This window comes from Coenobita brevimanus, chromosome 79, assembly GCF_032717465.1.
Source record: "Coenobita brevimanus isolate Jiangsu-jjx chromosome 79, ASM3271746v2, whole genome shotgun sequence".
NCBI lineage: Eukaryota > Metazoa > Arthropoda > Malacostraca > Decapoda > Coenobitidae > Coenobita > Coenobita brevimanus.
The window spans coordinates 30,610,972-30,617,002 of record NC_137032.1 but is presented as its reverse complement, the minus strand read 5'-3'; the positions used below and the strand labels follow the sequence as shown (position 1 = coordinate 30,617,002).

Below are 6,031 nucleotides of genomic sequence, written 5' to 3'. Positions count from 1 at the left end.
AATAAATGGCGGACAATATTCATGGTTTAATTAAGTGTTCTCTGAAAGAATGGAAAGTGCCCCGGGAATGGAAGGGGGTGAATGTGATACCAATTTACAAAGAAGGGAATAAGGAAGAACCCCTGAATTACAGACCAGTGTTCCTGACCAGCATGGTTGCAAAATTGTGCGAGAGAATCCTGAGAGATAAATGAAGAAAATATCTGGAGGAGATGGACAATTGGCAGACAGTTAGTTTGGATTCAGAAATGGACGGTCATGTGTCTCAAATCTGTTGAGCTTCTACTCCAGGGCAATTGATGTGCTACAGGAGAGAGAGATGGTTGGGGGGATTGTGTGTACTTAGACCTGGAGAAAGCATGTGACAAGGTACCCTATAAGCAACTTAAGCGGAAATTGGAGCACGTAGGAGGACTAAAGGGAAACCTCTTGGAGTGGATGAGAGACTTCATGAGAGACAGGCAGTTGGGGAAAGTAATAAAAGACAAGATGTCAGGGTGGGGGGATGTAAAAAGTGAAGTCCCGCAGGGCTAGGTGCTGGCACCTGTAATGTTTCTGACTTATGTAAAGTGCTTTCCAGAACTTGCTTCTGTTCTAGCCAAATTATTCAGACTATGCAATATACTTCTTCACTCCCTAATTCTTGGTAAGAAGCCAATATCCACCCAATTCCACAGAAAGGAAGTTTCTCTGACCCCTCTGATTACAGTCTAATAGTTATCACATTTTTTTTTTTTTTTTTGTAAAGTATTATGAGATTGTAATTAATGAATTGTTGAACACAGAGAATGAAAGTAATGCGAGAATAAGTGGCTGGGGAATGGCTGGGAGAAGGAAGAAGGTGAGAAGACAGGAAGAAAACAGTAGGATAGAAGTTGTGGAAGCAATGAAGAAAGTCAAAATGGGGAAAGCCCCAGGAATTGATGGAGTGCGTGGTGAAATGCTGAAGCATGGGGGAAAGATAGTAATAGAATGGATGTGGAAGATGTGCAGATTGGCCTGCGAGGAAGGTAGAGTCCCGGAGGATTGGAAGTCAGGTATAATTATTCCCTTGTACAAAGGGAATTGGGAAAAAGAAGTGTGTGGTAATAATAGGGGCATTTGTCTTTTTAGTGTAATAGGAAAAGTATACGGTAGGATACTTACTGACAGAGTTAGAGAAAAAACAGAGGAATTACTTGGAGAAGAACAGGGAGGTTTTAGGAAGGGAAGAGGTTGTGTAGATCTGATATTCATTCTTAGATCTTTAGTGGAAAAGTCTCTAGAGAAGGAAAAGAAGTTGTATGTGGCCTTCATGGATTTGGAGAAAGCATATGACAGGGTGGATAGACACGGATTGTGGAAAGTATTAAGAATATATGGAGTAGATGGGACGTTTTGTATGCCGTGAAGAGCATGTATGAGGGTGCTATGACTGCATTGTGGATGAATAGTGAACTGAGTAAGTTTTTCTATTTGAAGGTTGGATTGAAACAGGGATGTGTCATGTCTCCATGGTTGTTCAATCTGTATATGGAACGGGTTATAAAAGAGATACAAGGTAGGGCAGTGGATGTTGGAGTGGCCCTAATGAGAGAGGGCAGTGTTTGGAAACTCCCTGTACTGTTGTTTGCAGATGATACTGTGTTGTTAAGTGAAGAAAAAGGGAAGCTGCATGGCTTGGTGGATGAATTTGGGAGAGTGTGTAAGAAACAGAATCCAAAGGTGAATGTAGGGAAGAGTAAAGTTATGGTCCTCGAGAGAGGTGAAGTCAGTGAATGTACAGTGAGGTTGGATGATGAGGAAATGGAAATTGTGAGTATGTTTAAGCAGGGTTGCCAGATTGGGTTACAAGTAGCGAATTGGGCTACTTTTGGAAGCCCTGTGCTACTAAATTTTGAAGTTTGCTACTTGCGACTTTTTGGACTACTTTAAAAATAAGTTGGGCTAATTTGAGCTACTAATGAGACGAAAGTCAAAGATTGATTATAATCAGAGATTATGTATCATTTAAAATATAATTGTGTGGTAGGTGGTGGCAACCATCATCCACTCACTTGATGTAGTGCTGCCTGTTTCTTCCTTAGCCTTTATCATTCTTTTTCTGTGCCTGCCCTCCTCTCTTCCTATTTCTCCCATCTTTCCTGTCACTTCTTATTGCTTTTCTTTCCTTTACAGGTGGCTTTACATTGAGTGACAAGCCTAATGGTTTCCTGTAAGCCAGGAAACCATTTACAACACTGAGTGGTAACCATATAACCAACCCATATGTGCTCCCTATGTGTCAACAAGTGGGTTGGTGGAGGGTTAGTGCCCCTCCCCGTAAAACAAATAACTCAAAGTCATATGGCCACCCCTTACGGGATTATGGCGTCTGGCAATAGATAGACAGATAAAATATAATTACCTTTTGAAGACACACAAAGATAATGATTTATAATTTGTCATATCCTCCCTCTTTAAATTTCCTGCACTCTCATATTAATCTCTGATTGGCTATTTAATTCAAACAGTCATGTGCTGGACATTCGTACGGTAGGAAAGTGGCATGCCTCTGTCTGACTGCCTGAGCCCTCAGAAGCAAATTAGTTTGCCTGAAGTACTCTCGAGTCCCATAGAGAAGTAATCTCTCTTTCTTTGGGAAAAATTTGTGTTTAGATAAACAACTGAAAATGGGGATGTGGGCTAAATACCAGAAAACATTTCAGATGTCCTGGCTAAAGGATCCCCTGTTTGAAAAGTGGTTGGTTGAAGTGAAAGAAGATGGAAATAAGTCCATCCATCCATCCACTGCCAGATGCCATATATCCCAAACGGGGTGGCCAACGGCTTAGAGTTAATTGTTTTATAGGGAGGGGCACTAATCCTCCACCAACCCCACTTGACACGTAGGGATGCCAACAGCATCTGGTGTTCCCAGGCGGTCACCCATCCAAGTACTAACCAGACCCAACGTTGCTTAACTTCGCTGATCGGACGGGAAGCGGTGTACTCAACGTGGTATAAGGCATTTTGTAAAGTTTGTAAGACTGACATAAGAGCTCACAGAAGTGATTTAAAGAAACACAGTGAATCATTAAAGCACAGACAAAATATATCCAAAGTAAGTCAGCAGATGATCATTAAATCTGTTCTATCAAAGAAGGAAGACAAACTTACAAAATTTAAAATTCGTCAGTCTGCATATGTTGCATGTCATTCTTCTATTCAGTCCACTGATCACTTGAGTGAAATTTTGAAAGCAGAAATGCCCTCAACTTCTGGTGCAAGCTCCTTCAATATGCGGTTACACAGAACGAAGTGCAGCGCTCTCATCAAGAAAGTCATATCACCAGCCATGCTTAATGTACAAGTTAATGATCTGAAAAAGGCATCATTCTCTCTCATTATAGATGAGTCGACTGATATAGCATGTGAAAAACATTAGGTGTCTGTGTTCGATATTATAATGCTAGACACAATAGGATCACATCTCAGTTTGAGGGACTAATTTCAGTCACAAGCACTACCTCTGAAGCTTTGTATCAACACCACAAAGATTATTTTGGCAATACTGGAGTTGATCTGAAGCAGTCTTTTGCAATTGGCACGGACGGGGCATCAAACCTGTGTGGATCTCATAATTCACTTTACACTTGATGAAGAAGTACATCCCTAATTTGATTCTTATCAAATGAACATGTCATTCTTTGCACTTGGCCTGTTCTCATGCATTTGATGAATTGTCTTCCAACATCGACTACATGATAACAGAAAGCTACAACTGGTTCCACAGCTGCGTTAAGTAAAGAAAGTTATCTAGAGATAGTGGCGGACTTCTGGGGGGAGGCGTGGCGGGGGTTCTGCCGGCATAGATCGTGGGTCCGGGCAAGATGAGGCTCGGGCCTGTGCTAGAGGGTACAGGGCATTGCGGTTCCCAGGCTGCCGCTTCCGCCCAATAGAGAGCGGCCCGAACCTGGGAGTAGCGCCCCAGGAGGCTGCCCTATCAGTGGGTGTATAATGGCAGGATAGTTGCAGTGCCAAGGCACGCTTGGAGGGTGTCCCTGCAGCTGTCCTGGCAGGGTGCCCCGAGGCCACTACCACAGCCACTGGTAAGCTGGTGGGCTAGGGGTCCCAGATCCATTGCCTGGACCTGGGACTGTGCAGTGAGTGGGACCTGTGCTATGTCTGTCCCCCTTTATTAATACTGAAGATGACAAAACAAAATAAGTTTCAAAGCAAGCCTGAGGACAGTAAATCACCCATGGGGATGACGGTGGGTTCATGGAATGTGGGAAGTTTGAGGGGAAGAGCGGGGGAAGTCGTTGAGGCATTCAGTAGGAGGTGGGTGGATGTGGCGTGTTTGCAGGAAGTCCGGTACAGGGGTGGATCAGCCAGAAAGATTGTTGAAAAGGACTGTTGCTATAAGTTGTTTTGGCAGGGGGGGACAGATGGATATGGAGGTGTTGGTGTGATGGTTGCGGAGAAATGGGTAGAATATGTTATGAATGTTTTGAGAATAAGCGATAGGATATTGGTAGCGAAAATTCTGTTGGGTAGAAAGGTAGCTGCGATTATATCGGCATATGCACCACAGGCAGGATTGGATGAAGCAGAGAAAGATAGATTTTGGGATGATTTAATACGTGTAGTGGGTGGTATGCGGGATGATGAGATAGTGATTTTGGGAGGGGACGTAAATGGTCATGTAGGTGAAGCAGCACAAGGTTATGAGGGAGTGCATGGGGGATGTGCATATGGTCTAAGGAATGCAGAAGGGGAAAGGATACTCGAGTTTGGGGAGGCAACGGACATGATTGTGTGCAACACATATTTTAGGAAGAGAGACAGTAGGTTAATTACGTATGAGTCTGGGGGAAATAGCAGTCAGATAGATTATTTTCTGGTTAGGAGGACTGATAGGAGGTTAGTGAGGGATGTTAAAGTTATAGGAAGTGAGGAGTGTGTGCAGCAGCACAAACTATTGACTTGTGACATGGTGCTTAAAGAACAAGTGATGAAAAAGAGGACTTATGTACCTAGAAGGAAAATATGGAAGCTGAAAAACCAAGTAGTAAGGGATGCCTTCTATAGCGTGTTGAGGAGAGTGGTGGCTGAACAGGGAGCTGTAGACAGAGGCGTTAATGAACAGTCCAGAGCCCTCAAGAACAATTTCTTGAGAGTTACTGATGTAACATGCGGTTGGACAAGAGGACCACCAAGACATAAAGTAACTTGGTGGTGGGATGAGGGTGTAGAAGCTGCAGTTAAGGAGAAAAGAAGGCTTTTGCGGGAATGGAAGAAGGGTGGTAGCAAAGAGGAATATTTGGCTGCCAAGCGTAAGGCTAGAAGAGAGGTATACAGGGCAAAGTCTGGGTCACAGAGACTATTACTTGATAATCTAAATCATGGGGAAAGGAAAAATATGATATTTAGGGTGGCAGGTCAAGTGAAGAGGGATAATCGGGATATTATAGGTAAGCAGTGTGTGAAGAATGATGAAGGAAGGGTAGTGGTGAACAGTGAGGATATTAAAGATGCATGGAGAGGGCATTATAACCGGTTGTTGAATGAGGAGTTTGACTGGGACAGGGAAGGTTTGGAGCCAGCAGATCCAGTGTCTGGCCCTTGGCCTTTGATTGATACTGCTACTGTGAGTAAGGCAATAGGCAGGATGAGGATGGGGAAGGCAGCAGGTGTGTCTGGGTTGACTGCCGAAATGGTGAAAGCCTCAGGCGATATAGGGGTGAGTTTAGTCACTGACCTGATAAATAGGATTACTTATGAGTGTGTTGTCCCAGATGATTGGCTGAAGAGTGTAATTGTAAATGTGTATAAAGGGAAGGGTGATGCCCTGGAAAGAGGAAATTATAGAGGTATAAAGCTTTTAGATCAGATAATGAAGGTAATGGAGAGAGTTTCAGAAAGTATGATTAGAGAGAAAGAGTGAATATTGATGAGATGCAGTTTGGGTTTATGCCAGGTAGGGGGACCACTGATGCTATATTCATTGTTCGACAGCTTCAGGAAAAATATATTGGTAGGAGAAGGGATCTTTATTTTGTTTTTGTTG

At 43.3% G+C, this 6,031-nt stretch overlaps 1 pseudogene; it reads right to left on the bottom strand.

Annotated features, from left to right (window-relative positions):
* Positions 1–2,874: 2,874 nt before the first annotated feature.
* LOC145409154 (5S ribosomal RNA) lies at positions 2,875–2,995 on the bottom strand (annotated as a pseudogene).
* Between the last annotated feature and the right edge of the window lie 3,036 nt (positions 2,996–6,031).